We start from the raw sequence: 18,567 nt of genomic DNA, 5'->3' as shown, positions 1-18,567 counted from the left end.
CCTAGATCCCAGAACCGGGACTACCAGCTTTATTTTCCACCCATTAGGGAGTTGTTACACCACAAGAATAAGGCCCATTGGTGCGTTGTTATGTTATCACAAATATAAAGGCCTAAGGAGGTCATTGTCATACCCAAGAAATGAGGCCCATTAGGGGATTGTTACACCACAAGATTGAGGCCCATTAGGGAATTATTACACCAAAAGACTAGGGCCCTTTAGGGAATTATTACACCACCAGACTAAGTTACAATTTCACAGACCCATGGGATGGAATGATCATTATATCACTGCCAATTAATTATAAGCACTAGTGCGCATTTATTTGAGGCACATAAACCCTACATTTTACCCTATGAAATCCATGAACAACATAAACTTTGAAACGAGAACTGATACTGTTACCTGTTTCGTAGAGATAGAAAAAAATTGACTCGATTTTGAAAAGGGGCGATGCAGAACACACATATTTTTTTAGAGAATAGTTTTTGGCACTTTAAATAACCAATACAATTACCCATTTCATAGGGGTAGTAAAAACGTGACCCGATTTTGAAAAGTAGTGATGTAGGATACACTTCTTTTTTTCGGAGCATATTTTTGACACTTTAAATTTTCTTATGTATCAAATATAAATATTTGTTTTTAAATGTTAGTGATTTTCATGCTGATTTTGAAACGTGTTGATGCAGCATACCTTTTTTTAGACGACTTATTTTTCACACTTTAAAATTTATTATGTCCAATTTTTTTTGAAATTATGATTACTTAACGAATTTTCAAGTTGTTTTATTTTTCTTTTTTTAAATGTTGATTACTTAAAAAAACAAATATAAAAATATATATAAAAAAGACAAAAAAAAATTGTTTAAAAAAAATTATCTCATAAACCATAAAATAATTTGGAAAAAAAAAAAACAAAATTTAAAAGAATATATATAAAATTAAGTAAAAATAGAAAAGAAAAAAACATTAACAAAAACTAGGAAAAAAAATAAAATTAAAAACAAACTAGATTAAAAAAAAAAAACAAAACAAAACAAAATTAACAAAAAAAAATATAAAAAAACTAGTAAAATTAAAATTAAAAACATTTAAAAGAATTTAAAAAAAAAACAAAACAAAAATAAACTAAAATTAAAAAAAAAATGAAAATTTTAAAAATATATATATCTTTTCAAATTTAAAAAAATCAAAAAACATTTAAAATTTAAAAAGAAATATGTATTTTTGATTTTAAATAAATAAATAAATTTACTAAGCCTTACCTTTTATATATATATATATATATATATATATATATATATATATATAATTTTTTAATTTTTGTTTCTAAATAAAAAAGGTAGGGTTTAATAAAAAATATTTTTTTTTAAAATCAAAAATACATGTTTCTTTTTAAACTTTAAATGTTTTTTATTTTTATTTTTATTTTGAAAAAATATATATATTTTTAAAATTTTCATATATATATATATATATATATATATATATATATATATTACTTTGAGTTTAGTTTTGTATTTTTAGTTTTTTTAAATGTTTTTAATATTAATTTTACTTGTTGAATTAAGGATTTTGTGATCCATATCAAGTTTATGAGAGAAAGTTTTTTGGTGTAAATCACATAATATTTCATTTGTCAACGTGTTTCGAACCAATGAGTGTGGTTCATTTTCCAGACAAGTTGAAGAATCAGATCTTGGCTGCATATTAAATAGGGAGAGCAGATCATCAAACGACTAGGTTTGATTGAAAAGACGGCTATATTAGATCATACTGGAAAAAACGGCTAAAATTGACCAAGAACGGCTAGAATTGACTATTCAAGTTGTATAATTATATAATACTATTATGCTAAAACAAACATTATTTTAGTATCTATCATATGTTATTTAAGTGAAAAGTTAACTATATTTGAGTTAACTAGGGAATATTTATAATAAAATTGCTTGATATGTTAACATATAATAATATACCTAGGGAAAGTAAATGTTAGTAAGCGAAAGGATTTAATAATAACTAATAATAATTAATATTATATTATTATTATTATTATAATGTTATGGTATTAATCTTATTATTAATGTCTTCTGTAACTAATTAATATAAATTTAATAGTTAGGCTATTTAATTGGAATAAGTATTAATAGATCTAGGGATATTAGTAAAAGTAAGGATTTAATATTAACACAAATAATATTAATTATTGTTATATTATATATACTAGATCATATAGATTAGTCATTAAAAGGGAATATCTATATTAATATTTAACATATATTAAAAGTAATATTAGTTATAGTAATAGTGTTATTCTTATTATTAATGGTTAGGGTATCAATTTATTAGTGATCTAAAAGGAACTTATATTAATAGTTCAAGGGATATTAGTAATTGTAAGGATCTATTGTATTATTATTATTAATCTAATAGTGTTATAATAATAGTATTTAATTAAAGGATAGGTAACTAATTTTATTAGTAAAGCCGTCTACTTGGAACATAAAATTGATATTTAAATATCTTATACTATATAAACTAATCCACTAGAAAAGGATTATTAAGGAATAATACCAAAGAGGATCAAAGAACTATGGCTAAAGAGAGCAAGTTAAAGGATAACAAGGGGAAATTTCTTTATAAGAAAACTAGAACAAGTTATTAAAAGAGGGAGGAGAGGAAGGGAAGGAAATGACTGGGAAGCGAGGGCTGAGACCTAACAACTACTGATCTTCCAATTGTCATCTCTATTGAGATTTCTAGGCCTTATTTCTTTTTTTTTCTTAAGCAAGAGTAGTGCCTTCTATTTCATTAAAACAAGTATAATTTACAATATTTACACCAAGCCACCAAACAAAGTGGTAAAGGGCTTGCAAGGATCGGACTCGACAGAACCTAAGACATCATACCCCAAAAAAATACCTTCTCCTCCAATGGGGACTCACAAAAATAAACCACGGGACCCAAAGGTTCCGCGGACCCTACCCTTGAAATCCACTTCAAGAACAACCTAATCCTACCTTGAGAACTCCACCATCTAAACTTCTCAAGAGATCAGGAAGAAACCTGAACGATAACCCCCCGGCCCTCACAAAACCTTTCGATTAATTCCAACCGTTGATCTACTTGATCCCATCAGACGGCTAAGCTGTGACATCGCACGGCCGAAGTGATCACTCTTTAACGTGTGATGTGGGTGGCTTTCAGACCTTGTCCTCATCCACGCGTTAAGCGTTGTATGGAATTGTTGCTTGAAGATTGCCTTCCGTATGTAAGCGGTGCGATTGCACCTAAACGGCTTTTGAAGCAGTTTTTTGACCCGCCACTAAAACTTGTGAAAAGTTTCCCACCAAATATTGTTCCATTCTTCCTCCCTACTGAAAGAGATAATCCTATTCCTGACCTCGAGACTATGCAGGCATGAGATTCTCCCAGAAGCAGAGGCCAACTCTGACCGATCTTCCTCCATAGGTTTGACAGACCCAGAAAGAGAAGCGAGCCCAAAACCAATAATTGCTAATAAGATTCCTATGTTTTGTTCCTATACACCTCTTTTTCCTTTTCGTCCTGATTATAGCAAAGCATTTTTAGGTTGCTCGGCGGCATTGCAAGACAAGCCATCCAAACTCTGCTATCCTTACACATGACACTTTGGTTGGCTAGAATATCAACCAACTTGTTGGCATTTCGATGCACATGGATGAATTCAAGAGTGCGCACTTCCTAAAGATGTCCCTGAATTTTATGGAGAACCTGTATTAGCCTCCAATGTTTTGAAACTTTCTCCGGCCCTGTTCCATGACTGATTCTTTTGGCTGTGTTGATGACTAACACTGAATCAGCTTCTATTATTACATTTTGGCAATTATTCTATTTCAGAAATTCCAGGCCTTGTTCCAATGCCATTAATTTAGCCATGTTGTTGGTGCCATTTCCTAGGTGCCCATAGAAGAGGGAGATAACGCTTCCATTTTCATCCCTAAGTGCCCCTCCAAAGCCTGATATTCCCGGGTTTCCCTTTGAAGCCCCATCAATATTATACTTTAAAAAGTCTTCCGGCAGAGGATTCTAGAAGTCCTTACCTGGTTCCCTCATGTTTATTTTCCCTTCTATACCTTGCAGACTCAGCCCCTGCATGCCTAACTGCCTGAGAATTGAAAACTCTGCGTCTGAGGGAAGATTTTTAGGGAGATCCCTAACTGTAGTGCTAATTGTCTCCTTAAGTTGTTTTGAGATTTGCCCCAACACTCGAAGAGCGGACCTCTTCTCTTCTTTGAATATTCTTCCGTTTTGCTCTTTCCACACATTCCATATGATGAAACTTGGTAACAGAGCCCAGACAGAGTTAAGAACTTCATATTCCGATAAATTATTCCTCCAGTTGGTCAAGGTATTTGTGATGTTGTCTTTGTCTCTATCCAACTGTTTGAAGATGGTGGCAAAGAAATCCCATAACGTGGAAGTGAAAATGCAGCTATTGAGAAGATGTTCGAAGGTCTCCTCTTGGACTTCACAGAGCTGGCATCTAGAGGGTCCTAGAATACCTTTCTTCATGATATTATCCCAGGTTAAGATTTTTCTATGGTGAACCAGCCACATAAAGAGTTTGATCTTCATCCAGCCCTTGTGCCTCCATAGCTTCTGCCAAGTTCTATCCGTAGCTTGGGATTCCATCCCAAGGAGAATCCCTTTTGCTTCCTTAATGTTAAAGTTGCCTTCATTGTTAATGCCCCATCTTAGTTGATCCTTCCCTTCAGTAACTAGTATCATCCTCTGATCCAACAACCTCTTAAGGGTCTCTACTTTACTGTTCAGGGTTCTATTATCTCTAACTTCTATTTCCTTCCATGTTCTCCATTTTTCTGTGTTGTGAGAATGCTCCCAAAAGTCCTTAACTTTCCTTAATCTTTGGTTGTCTGTCTCCTGTTTGAGGCCCGTAAAATATTCTATCAAAAGAGTTGGTTCTTGTTGCCATTTCTCCTCCCAGAATAGTGCCAGATCTCCATCTCTAATTTCCCAGAAACAGTTTTCTTGGACAACCTCTTTGTTCTCCCAGGCCTTATTCCATATGGGCGAGCCCTTTATATATCCAGACATTCTTATGATATCATGAGGAAGCCAGGCACTAGCATATTTTTCCTTCCAGATGCTTGCCCATTGTGCCTTAGGATCCTTAACCCATCTCCACCAAAGTTTGGCCCCAAGAACCCTACTTAGAATCTCTATATCATCCAATCTGAGGCTGCCTTGTTTCTTGGGTTTACAAATCTTATCCCATGAGACTAAAGCCCATTTTTTCCTTGTTTCCTCTTTGCCCCAGAAAAGATATCTTTGGATGTTTCTAAATTGCTGTAAAACTCCTTTTGGCACTGGGAGAGCTAATAACATGAAGGCAAGGATAGCTTGTAGCATTGCCTTTATGAGAACCAGTCTACCCGCTAGATTTAGAGACCTGTTTGCCCATTTCCTGACCTTGTCTTGCATCTTGATGATTAACGGTTTCCATATGCTTTTGAGAATAGGTTTAGTTGTTAGAGGAACTCCCAAATACTTAGAGGGGGGGAGGTCTCTTTGAAATCCAAGAATTATAGAGACATTCCTTTGGATGGCTATATGTGTATTAAAGAAAAAAAAATTGATTTGGAAAGATTAACTTCCATACCTGAAGCCGAAGCAATGTCTTTCAAAATTTGTTTGTAAGCTAGTGCTTCTTTAACCGTGGGAATCCCTTGTAACATGGTATCATCTACAAACTGTTGATGCGTCAGTGCTTGTCCCTTCTCCGAAAGTTGTAGTCCTTGAATTTTTCCAGTAGCTCTAGCATATTTGATGGACCACCCCAGCCCTTCCATCATGAGGATGAAGAGAAAAGGTGAGAGTGGATCTCCCTGTCTGAGACCACGAGAAGGTAGAAAAAGTTCAGAGGGAGAGCCATTAATTAAAATTGAAAAGCTGGAGGAAGTCACCAGGGCCATGACCCATCTGATCCAATTATGGTCAAAACCAAATGCACCAAGTACTTTCCTGATATATGTCCAACTTACTTTATCATAAGCTTTTGCAATGTTCAATTGCATTATCATGCCCAATTTTCTTTCACTGATTAATGAGTGTACCACCTCGTGTGCTTGTATGATGTTGTCTAGAATTTGTCTGCCCTCTACATAACCTGATTGTTCCCCCAAAATCAGTGAAGGCAATAAAAGTTTGAGTTTGTTGACCACAACTTTGGAAATTATCTTATAAACAACATTGCATAAACATATAGGTCTATACTTCTCTGGAGTTTGTGCATTATCCTGCTTCAGAATAAGGGAGATAAAGGAGGTATTGAGAGCTCTCAAAATGGTTCTGTTCAGCCTGGAGTCTTCCACAACCCTTATAATATCCTCTTTGACAATACTCCAACAAGCTTTGAAGAAATCTACATTGAAACCATCCGGACCTGGAGCCTTACCATTTTTCATTTCCTTGAGGACCTCACAGACCTCCTTTTCTGTAACCAATCTGTTGAGATTATTGTTATCCTCTCTGGACACCAACTTGGGGATATGCTTTATGAGGTCCTTGATGAAAGGATCCCTATCTAAAGTGTTTTCCTGAGCAATACCTCAGAAGTTCTTAACTAACAATGCTTATATCTTCTCATGAGATTGATGTATCTGCCCTTCCTCATCCTTGATCAAAGAGATTATGTTGTAAGTCATGTTTGCTATAGTGGACTTATGGAAAAAATTAGTATTTCTTTCTCCTTCTTTTAGCCATTGAACTCTTGATTTCTGTTTCCAAAAAATTTCTTCTTGATGGCATAGCTTTTCCCACTCCTGGTGATGTTTCTCAACTTGGTCATTTTTGTCCTTGTCAAAACCTTCCTTGATCAAAGCTTGATTGAGCTCCATTATTTTATTTTCCACCTCTTTCTTTCCTACAAAAATATTACCAAATTCATTCTTATTCCAGGCTTTAAGCTTCAGTTTGATGTACTTTAATATTTTGTGAAGTAAGAACATTGTTGTTCCTTAGGTTTGCAGATCCTCATCCCACAATTCTTCGATGTTACTGAGTAATTCTGGGTGAGAAATCCACATATTTTCAAATCTGAAAGGTCTATTTCTTGGGGTGCCTATTCCCTTGATTTCCATTTGAACTAGCCAGTGATATGAGCCTCTGAAGGGAAGAATTCCAGCTATTATTTCCTTATCTATAAGCATGAGATCCTCAGAGATCATGAATCTATCTAACTTGGAGGCTACCTGAGAGTCACCTCCTCGTTTATTGTTTCAAGTGCAACATCCATCATCATGTTTTCTGAAAAGATTTGGAAGGCTAAGGAATCTTTATTTAGAGTTCTTGTGCCTCCTTTCTTCTCCGATAGAGATCTGATCATATTGAAGTCTCCTCCTAGGACCCAAGGTAGTCCTGCATGTCTGGCTCTTAGATCCACCAGGGAGTCTATGAACTTGATTTTGTCATCTAACCTTTGAGGGCCATAAACATTCGTGACTAGGTAAGTGTCCCTATCTCCTACTGGCTGTATAACAACTGATAAATAATTCCTTGATGCCTCTGCATCAATTATACCCATTTTTTGGGGATTCCAAAGAGTGAGGATGCCCCCTGCTATATTTTCTACTTTTACTTCTAGAAACTCAAATCTACTAAGTCATTTACTATGGATTTGCCTTAGTTTCTGAATGGAACATTTAGTCTCTTGAACAAAAATTATGTCCAAATATTCTTGTTTCATTCTATTATCCATCATTCTCTGCTTCTCTTGCTACCCAAACCTCTAATGTTCCAAGTTGTGAACTTCATAATTAAATATTGGTAAAGGAGTAACTGGTTAGGTCTTTCATCTTACCTGAGTTCACCATAAGCTTTCCACATTCCATTAGTAGCTCATTTTGTTTCTTCCGACCTCTTTTTTTCCTTGGATTTCTCGGTGCTAACCTTGGAGTCATTTTCACTGCTTTCATCTCGTCATTGCTCTGTCTTTCAATGTTATTAACTCCCTCTAAACCTTTTTCCTAGGTTTTCCATAAGAATATTTGTTGTATCCGATTGAGCTCTTCTTGTGGTATTGATTCTACCCGTCCAGTAGTCCGCTAAGTTGAGAATCCTTCTAGATCTAGGTTTTCTCTGTCCAGAATCTCCTGAAGCTCATTGTCCTCCATATCCATATCACTCTGGGTCATATCCTGATCCATTTCCAGCTCTGATTCATCCAACATAATCCCCTTCTGTTTTTCGTTTTCCTGTGTCTGATCTCTTTCTTTATTCTTTTCCTTCTTCTCATTCTCTTCATTCATAGCTTGATCTTCTACTGTTATTTCTTCCTCCTCTTCAAGAACTTGGAACTGGTTTTGGCTACCCGTTTTACCTTCAACATGATGTTGCTTTGTCCCTTTTTTCCGCTTTTTCCTTTATGCACTACTTTGTGAAAGCTTTCTGTGTCTTTCTTTGCGTTCATCTTGCTTTTGTTCTCTGCTAGACTGAGGGGGCAGTCTCTTAGAAGGTGCCCATGTTCATGGCATCTACGACATCTAAAAGGAATATGTTCATAGTCTACTATTTGCACCCATTCCTCATCAAACACCTCCAAGATGACTTCATCCGGGAGAGCTCCGGATAGGTCCATTTCAACATAGATCCTAGCAAAAGAAGTGTATTTTCCCCTTCTTGTGGCTTCAGAGGCTTTAATAAATCTTCCTAATTTATTGCCTATGGCCGCAAGGGAATCAGCTTGCCAATAGTCAAGAGGTAGAGAATAGAGTCTAACCCAAACCGGAACTGAAGTAAAAGTTTCCCACTCTGGTACAAAGTTCATCGTCCAAGGTCTCATATAGAGCCCTGCTGCTGCATAGAAGTAGGGCCCACCTTCAAACACGTTGTCCTTATCTTCAATGTTAGTGAACACCACAGTGAAAAAACCTTTGGACCCCAGATGTAGATCAATGCTACCTTTGGGCTTCCAGTGGTATCTTATCCATGTTTGTAAAGCTTTTTCAGTGGGCCATAGTCCCATAAATTTGCATATGATTGCGTAAGTCTGCATGTGCTCTCTGTGCTCCTATAGTGCTGGATTATTTAAAACTACTCTAGGAGTAATTTCAGCTCTGGGTTTGCACTGACTCTTCTGATTTTTGTCTTTTGTTTCCTGTATTTTGTCATTTTCTTCCTTGTCTTTTGTGCCATCCTTCTCCTTCGCTTTGGTGTTTTCTGATTCCTTTTCCCTGTTATTTCTGCCTTCCTCTGCCTCACTGTTTCCTTTCTCCAAAGGCCTCTTACCCCTGTTGGCCACTGCTTCCTTGAAGGAGGGAGTGGAGCTCCCTCCTCTTCGCTGATCCATGGTGAGAAACCCACCGCAGAAGTCGTAAACCCTGGTCGCCTCTACCTTTGCTCTTCCTCTACTTGCTTTCAGGATTTCCAAAAAAAAACCCCATTGCTAGGCCTTCTTTCAATCTCAAGGGCTTCCCTAAATTTTTGGTGATGGAACTATGAAACTCTAGCAATAACATTGGCCTCCTTAATACAAACATGATGTTTGGTCTTCTCTGCATGCTCTTCTAGTGCGGAAGACTTGGTTCTCCTATGTTTAAGGTCAGCTGCATGCTCACTAATCCTTTGATTAATGGAGCATCCAGTCTCACCAATATAGGGGGTCCCACGGGAACAAGGAATAATATAGACACCCTTCATGTCCTTAGGGTCGATAGGATCCTTCACTAATCAAGGGGACTTACGAATGGTGTTAAGGGGTCTAAAGGTCGAGGGTCTAATAGTCATAGGTCTGTCATGATATCTTTTTCATAGGTATTTCATGATATCTCTATCATAGGTGTGTCATGATATCTCTATCATATGGCTCAGTATATATCCTTCATATTGTCATAATATCTTATCAAATCACAGATAAGAAGACCCAAAAATGCCATTGTCATACCCTAGAACTAAGGCACAATAGGGCATTGTTACACCATAAGACTAAGGCCCATTAGGGCACTATTACATCACAATACTTAGGCCCATTAAGACGATGTTACACCACAATATTGAGGCCCATTAGGGTGTTGTTACACCAAAATAATTTCACAAAACTATAGGATGGAATGACTATTATATCACTTCCAATTAACTACAAGTCCTGGTGTCCATTTATTTTAGGAACAAGAATATTGCCTTTTACCCTATGAAATCCATGAAATTTGGCATATTCTTGAACAATAGAAATACATATGTGAAAAAATAAAAATAGTTAATTATATTAATGTTACTTATGAGTAAAAAAATACTCTCCAAGTTGAATCATTCATTTTTTCCTTGAAATGAAGGTTGGGTGTGCATTTTTGTGAAGCAAGCCAAAATTTCCTTGCTTCACTAAAATGTATGTTTGGGCTTCATTTCTTTGACAATCTTATTGATTCAAATTGTAGAGTGTTTATTTTATTATTTTACACACTTTTACAATGTTATATCTTTACTAACCGTTAGAGTAGTAACAATGTTAATTTTCTGAGGGCTATAAGTCTCTATTGTAGATAATTGCATTTTAAAACATTTTCACATTGCATTCACCCCATATCATCATAAGAAATTATGTAGAGAGAAAAATACCAATAAAAATGCAGCAGACCTATCTTTGTCATAGGTATGTCATGATATCTCTATCATAGGGATCAACATATCTCCTTTATATCTCTCTCATAATATTTTCGCATACCAAAAATAAGAAGGCCTAAAGAGGTCATTGTCATACCCAAGAATTGGGGCCCATTAGGGAATTGTTACACCACAAGAATGAGGATTAGTTTCTCATACCCATAGGATGGATGATCATTATGCCAATTAATTACAGGTCTTGGTGTGCATTTATTTGTGGAACACACACCCTTCCTTTTACCCTATGAAATTCATACAATTTGCAGTATACTTGAACAACATAAATAAATAAATAAATATATATATATATATATATATATATATATAGATATATATATATGAAAAAATAAAAATTTACAATTGTATTAATGTTACTTATGAGTAAAAAAATACTCTCAAAGTTGAATCATTCAATTTGGCCTTGTAATGAAGGTTGGGCATGCATTTTTGTGAAACGTGCAAAAATTGTATTGCTTCACTAAAATGCACACCCAGGTTTCTTTTCTTGGCCAGTATGATTGGCTCAAATTGTATATTATTCAATTATTGATTATTGTTCTTGCTGAGAATTTATTTGAGGCACTCAATCCCTGCCCTTTACCTGATAAAATAAATCCAATTTGGAGTATTCATGTACAACAGAAATTTAATGAGGATGACTTATTGTCCACCCAAATTTAATGAGGATGTACTTCATGCTATGTGAGAAGGCATGTTCCCCATAGATTTCAAAGGTATCTTAGGTCATCTATAATCATGAAGAGACTTATAATTTTGAAACCATAACACATCGATGATGTTATCATATTTTTTATTTTGTAACATATAGTTGATCTAGAATTTATCCAGGATAAAGAATTAAAGGTATTACAGATTCATGTGCATGGATGTGCCTATGTTACTTATGCAACAGATCGATAATATTGCTAGAATACATAGACACAGAGGAAATCAGAGAAAACATAACAATCGAACATGTAAACAAAACAAGTTTAATAAGGAGTTCACGCAATGCTCCTGGGCTATGTCTTATGGTCCAGCCTTTCAGTGGTGGCCTCTCTATTATGTTTTCAAGCAGAGTTCTTACAACAATGAGCTCAATTCAAGTCTCACTAAACAGACAGCAGTTAGTAGGAATGGAGTGCACAGACTCTCCTTACTGAAACTCGACCTCTGAGGGTCACAGTAGTATGACAGTCCTGTGCCGAGGACTTTACTTGAACCTCTCAAGCCTTAAATGGAGTACAAAGACTCTCTAACTCTCTCTGGATTTGTCTGGATCGATGTTGCCTTCAGGTCAGCTCAGCTCTTAGTCCCTGTTCTCTACTATTAGCTTTCTTCATCTCTTTGTTTGCCCATCCTCTGCTTCTGCCAGTTCATGGCTTTAAAGCTAGTCTGTTCTTTGACTGCTCGTTTCTGCTTCCTATCCTTCTGGTTTCCCTGTCCTTTGTCCGTTCAATTCCTCTGCTCTGCGTCATCATCACTAGGTAATGCCTCACAGGGAGGTGGCCACCTATTTTCTAACAAATTGGGTGTCAGGTTCCCTAAATCATACTCGAATGGTTGTTAAATCTGTTTGCTTCAAGATCACCCGCAAACACGAATCGTTTGCCAACTCATCATCCATGTCGAACTTCAAATCCCCTATCATATTGATTTAAACCTGTCAAATCTGAGCAGTCATCAGGACGCATCTCCACTGTCAATCTAGCCCCCCCCAAATCCTACGGTCGTCCTACATATCAGGCAGAAAATTCACATGATGTTTACCCATCTGATGCGGGCAGTTTTCTCTCTCTTCTGCTGGACACATGTTGCTTTATGTGTGGCATCAAGCAGGACTTAGCCAAAACTGATTACCACCTCGAAGCCTTCCGATATCCTACCAGTTTTGGGGAATCCCGCACTACGGAACCGAAACAGTTACTTTTCTGAATTTTATAGCGATTTCGGGTCCGGGCACTTTGGGGATTTCCTTCACTGAGGGGGATGCCCTGCGATATGCAATTAACACTTTAGCACTAATCACGTATCAGAAACCACCGTTGTTTCTTGATTTGGCCTCCGGTTTTGCTAGTTTGCGCCAGTGTGCGTTACCACGGGCCAACAATCTGCGTGCTCGACCGAGGGTCCTTGTTGCTCCGCTCTAGCTAAAACTACAACTGTTACAAAGATTCCTTCTGATAGCTTTGATGATTCTAAGACTTGAATCTTTTAGCATAATTTGATACAGCCATGAAAACGAAGAGGGTGTTTTAGGATCCAATTCGGATCACGACCTTCCCATTGAAAAAGCTTTTGGACTAGCAAAAGTTGGTTTTCTTTTAAGCATCAATCAAGTGAGGGTATTACTTCCTCGCTTGCTCAATTTCTATCCATTTCGCACTACTTGGCTTTCAACCTTTGAGTCCAATCCTAAGGTACTCAACACCCCCTCTGCGCATGGTTCTCACCTTTGGTCCAGAACTATATCTTCCTGCAATTCATTAAGATATTCAGGTAACAGATCATGAATAGAATGCAATTGACTCTGCTCTTCAGGATATTCAATTAATGAAGGTTCAAAAAGTCTCAAGCTATTTGCATTAACAACTGAGTAGATGTGCATGTAAGCTAGTAGATCAAGGCGAAAAGTATTCTCACCAATTTTCTCAAGTATCTTGAAAGGTCCATACGTTATTGGCTTCAGCTTCTCACCTTCACCTTGCATTCTGTCTTTGTTGATATACAGCCAAACTTGATCACCAACTTGGAAACTATGCTCCATCCAATGATTGTAATGTCTTGCCTTGTACTTGGCTTGGCTCTTTTCCAGCTGTTCCTGTATAGCCTAGTGAATCTCTTGGATTTGTTCAATGAACTTGGTTGCCTTGTCCACATCACTGTGTCCATCAACTGATATGTCTTTAACAAAGACAAGATCCAAGGGAGACCATGGTGTGAAACCAAAACAAGTCTCAAAAGGATATCTCTGCATAGAAGAATGTTTTTCTCGGTTGTAAGCATGTTGCACATAACATAAATGTTCATCCCAAAGTTTGGGATGCTTGCTACAATAGCCTCTGAGCAACTAGATCACTATCCTGTTGACCACTTCTATTTGGCCATCAGTTTGCGAATGAAAAGTTGTGCTCTTCTTCAGCCTGGTGTCCATCAGTTCCCACAAACTTAACCAAAATTTCCCAACAAATCAGGTATCTCGATCAGATATAATGGAAGTGAGTAATCCAAAATGAACCCATACATGCTGAAAGAACAACTTTGCAGTTTGTTTAGCTGTAATCTGTTTGTTACAAGGTATCAAAATACACATTTTTCTGAACCTATCCACAACAACATATAATAGTCATGACCTTTCCTAGATTTAGGCAATCCTCCAACAAAGTCCATGGAAACACTTTCCCAAGGATGATAAGGAACTGGTAGTGGAGTGTACAAGCCTAGCTTTCTATTACTGAGTTTTCTTTTTTCACACATAGTATTCCCTCTTACATACCTAGAAGCTATCTCATTCATTTTTGGCCAATAAAAAAATCTTTGCAATTGTGCAACTGTTTTACTTAAACCAAAGTGACATGATATTAGAGAAGTGTGTGCTTCTCGAATTATCTTTACTCTTTCAGTTTGTGGAATGCATAGCTTCCCAAAATGATACAAGAGTTAGTCCTTAATATGATAGTCCAATTCTTATACTCATTTGCCTTGACTTAAATTTGCATATACATCTTTAAAATCTATATCTTGAGCATATTGTTCAATGTAGCTTTCATGCAATACTGAATTATGCTTAAGTATAGTAGATGCATTTATAATTGGTCTAGACAACATATCTGCAACTTTATTCTGTATGCACTTTTTCTATCTGATGACTAAATGAAACTATTGTAGAAAACCCATCCATCTATAGTGTCTTGATTGCTGCAACTTAGTTTGGGAGTGTAGATATTGAAGTGGTTAATGATTAGTATGTATAATTGTCTCTTTGCCCATTAAGTAATGTTTCCACTTTTTCACACTCTATACTAATGCATACAATTCTTTATCATATGTGGGATAGTAAACTACTGCAGAATTAAATGTCTCATAATGATAACATATGGGTTTACCATGCTGCATCAACACTGCTCCCATGGCATGGTCACTAGCATCCGTCTAAATATCCAATGGTCTTTGAAGATCAATCAGTGCTAGTACTGGTGCTGTACTAATATTTTCTTTCAATGTGTCGAAGGCTTTCTGTTGTTTGCCTCCCCATTGGAACACCTTGTTCAATCATGTTAAAGCATGAGAGGGTGCTTCAATTAAGGAAAAGTTAGAAATAAACTTTCTCCAATATTGTGCTGCTCCTAAGAAGCTTCTAACTTCTGTAGCAGATTTGGGTTTAGGCCAGTTTTACAACGAATGCAACCTTAAAGGGATCTATCTTCAATTCACCACCCCCTACTATATGTCCCAAATAATTCAAAGATGTTTTGCCAAATTCACATTTTAAGAGTTTAACATAAAGATTTTCTCTTTTCAAAACATCTAGTGTCTGCTTAACATGCTTTAAATGTTCTTCCCACATTTTGCTGAATATAAGAATGTCATCCAAATATACAATAACAAAATCATCAATAAAAGGTCTGAGTACATCATTCATTACTCTCATGAAAGTAGCAAGAGAGTTAGTTAAGCCAAAAGGCATAACCAGCCACTCATACAATCCCTGCTTTGTTTTGAAAGCAGTCTTCCATGCATCTTGCTTTGCAACTCTGCCCTGATGATATCCACTATGCAAGTCTAACTTGGAAAATTAAACAGCTTCTTTCAACTAATCTAATAGATCATCTATGCGAGGAAGCGGATAATGATTTTTTATCATTATCTTATTCAGTGCTCGATAATCAATGCACATTCTCCACGAACCATCTTTCTTTCTCACCAAGACAATTGGAGACCCACATGGTGATGTGCTAGGTCTGATGAACCCTTTCTTGAGAAACTCCTATACCTGTTTCTTGATTTCTGTATTCTCTAAAGTGGACAACCTTTTATACCTATGACTGTGATTGTTGCTTCATCTCCTAATTCTGATCCCAAATCTTTTTTAATAGTTGTAGAAGTCTTTTTCTTCTTTCCTTCAAACTTCTTAGGTTTCAGCTCTAGATGCAGAATCTAGCAGTGCCCATCCTTCTTACAGTGGGTGCATGAAGACTTTCTCTTCTATAAAATGTTTTTCTTCCTCTCTTTCCATTTCTTTTTTCTTTTCTCCTTATTTTTGCTTGCAGTGGGTTTGGATGATTCCCCAACTTCTGGGTTCCCATTCTTACCTCTAGCTTCTAGATGCGTAGCTTGAACAAATACCTCATCTATACTAGTGGGATTAAACATGAGGATTGTATGCCTCATGTAGCTGCGCAGACCACCTATATACTTCAACAGAGTCTCAAGTGAGTCTAAGGAAATTCCTAGAATCAAAGCTCTTTTCCTAAATTCTTGAGTGTAACCTTGTACACTTTGCCCTTTTAGTTGTCGAAGAGTTTGGCAGCTCATCATGGCTTGCTGCATGTAGGCTAGTGGATAGAATTTCTTTTTAATTGCAGAAACAAATTCACTCCAGACAGAAAGAATCTTACCATGTTTCTTCATGTCAGCTTATGTCCTACCTTCCCACCATACTAAGGCAGTGCCTCCCAGGTGTAGGCTGGCCGGCTAAATCTTACTCTTGTCTAAGTCAATGCTTTGTACTCTGCAATAAACATCAATTTGTCTGATCCAATTATCCAGCTTCTCTGCATTCAACTCTCCATAATATATTGGTAAATCTAATTAACATATATTTTAATCAAAGATGTCATCTTTTTATTTTCATGGCTATTAGGAGGCGTGAGAAATTTTTCTTCTTTCCCTTTTTTTTTAGAGTGGTCATGGAGGAGAGATTCTTCTACTCCTTTATCTTGTTTGGAGCCCGATGAATCTTCATCTCTATGTTTCTTAAAGTCCCTATACATTTCCTCCACCATGGATTTAAAGGTTATAAAACTATCCATGAACTGGGAATTTGATTCCAAGGGATTTTCTTCTAACATTTTCCTCTTAGAATAGACTCTTCCAATTTCCAGGTTAGTTTCAACCAACTCTCCTTCTCCTAATTTAAGCTTTGATCTAGTTAGCATTCAACAACAAAATCTATCACAAGCTTGTCTAACCTTGGTAAACTTGAGCTCTGATACCACTTGATCTAGAATTTATCCAGGATAAATAATTAAAGGTATTATAGACTCATGTGCATGGATTTGCCTATGTTACTTATGCAAAGGATCGATAAGATTGCTAGAATACATAGACACTGAGGAAATTAGAGAAAACATAACAATAAAACATGTAAAAAAAACAAGTTTAATAAGGAGTTCACCCAATTCTCCTGGGCTATGTTTCCTGGTCTAGCCTTTTAGTGGTGGCCTCTCTATTATGTTTTCAAGCAGAGTTTTTACAACAGTAAGATCGATTTGAGTCTCACTAAACAAATAGCATTCAGTAGGAATGGAGTGCACAGACTCTCCTTACTAAAACTCGACCTCTGAGGATCATAGTAGTATGGCAGGCCTATGCCGAGGAGTTTGTTTGAACCTCTTAAGCCTTCAATGGAGTACACAAAGGCTCTAACTCTCTCTGGCTCTGTCTGGCTCGATGTTTCCTTCAGGTTAGCTTGGCTCTTACTCTCTGTTCTTTGCTATTAGCTTTCTGTATCTCTGTGTTTGCTCGTCCTCTGCTTCTGCTAGTTCATGGCTTTAAATCCATTCTGTTCTTTGACTACTCGTTTCCGCTTCCCGACCTTCTGGTTTCCCTGTCCTCTATCCATTTGAATTCCTCTGATCTGTGACATCATCATCGGGTAATGCCTCACAGGGAGGTGGACACCTGTTTTCTGATGAACTGGGTGTCAGATTCCTTGAATCATACTCGAATGGCCATTAAATCTGTTTGCTTCAAGATCACCCGTGAACATGAATCGTTTTCCAACTCATCATCAACGTCGTACTTCAAATCCCTTGTCATCTTTCTTTTTAACCTATCAAATCCGTTCAATCATCGAGGCGCATCTCTGCTGTCAATCTAGGCCCCCCCAGATCCTACGGTCATCCTTCATATCGGGCAGACAAGTCGCATGACGTTTACCCGTCCGATGCGAGCGGTTTTCTCTCTCTTCCGTCGGACGCATGTTGCTCAATGTGTGGCATCAGGCGGGACTCAGCCAAAACTATTTACCACCTTGAAGCCTTCCAATATCCTAACGATTTTGGGGAATCCCATGCTACGGAACTAAGATACTTACTTTTCCAAATTTTATAGCGATTTCGGGTCCGAGCGCTTTGGGGCTTTCCTTCACTGAGGGAGATGCCCTACGATACGTGATTAGTGCTTTAGTGCTAATCGCGTAGCAGAAACCAACCCTGTTTCTTGATTTGGCCTCTGGTTTTGCCAGTTTGCACCAGTGCGTGTTGCCATGGGCCAACGGTCTACGCGCTCGAATGAGGGTCCTTGTTGCTACGCTCTGGCTACAACTACAACTATTACGAAGATTCATTCTGATAGCTTTGATGATTCTAATACTTGAATCTTTTAGCATAATTTTAAATAGTCATGAAAACTTAGAGAGTGTTTTAGGATTCAATTCGGATCAATAGTAGAGGCAGCATACCCTTGTTTTCCATATCTAGCCAATGAAAAATGTTGTACATTCTAATTATAAAATTGGTTGGAATATGGTTGGAATATGGTTGGAACATGATAAGATAAATGGAATCCTCCTAGGGTAATATATGGGTCAAATTTTTCCCACCATATCGATCGAATTTTTCCCACCATACCTTCCATTGAATAACTAGGGTTCTTGAATTCTTTACCCTAATTACATCCCTT

Source organism: Pinus tabuliformis, chromosome 7 (assembly GCF_031772625.1).
Source record: "Pinus tabuliformis cultivar Carrire ecotype Pingquan chromosome 7, CPIR1, whole genome shotgun sequence".
Lineage (NCBI taxonomy): Eukaryota > Viridiplantae > Streptophyta > Pinopsida > Pinales > Pinaceae > Pinus > Pinus tabuliformis.
The sequence above is the reverse complement of the archived record's forward strand: the minus strand, read 5'-3'. Positions refer to the sequence as shown.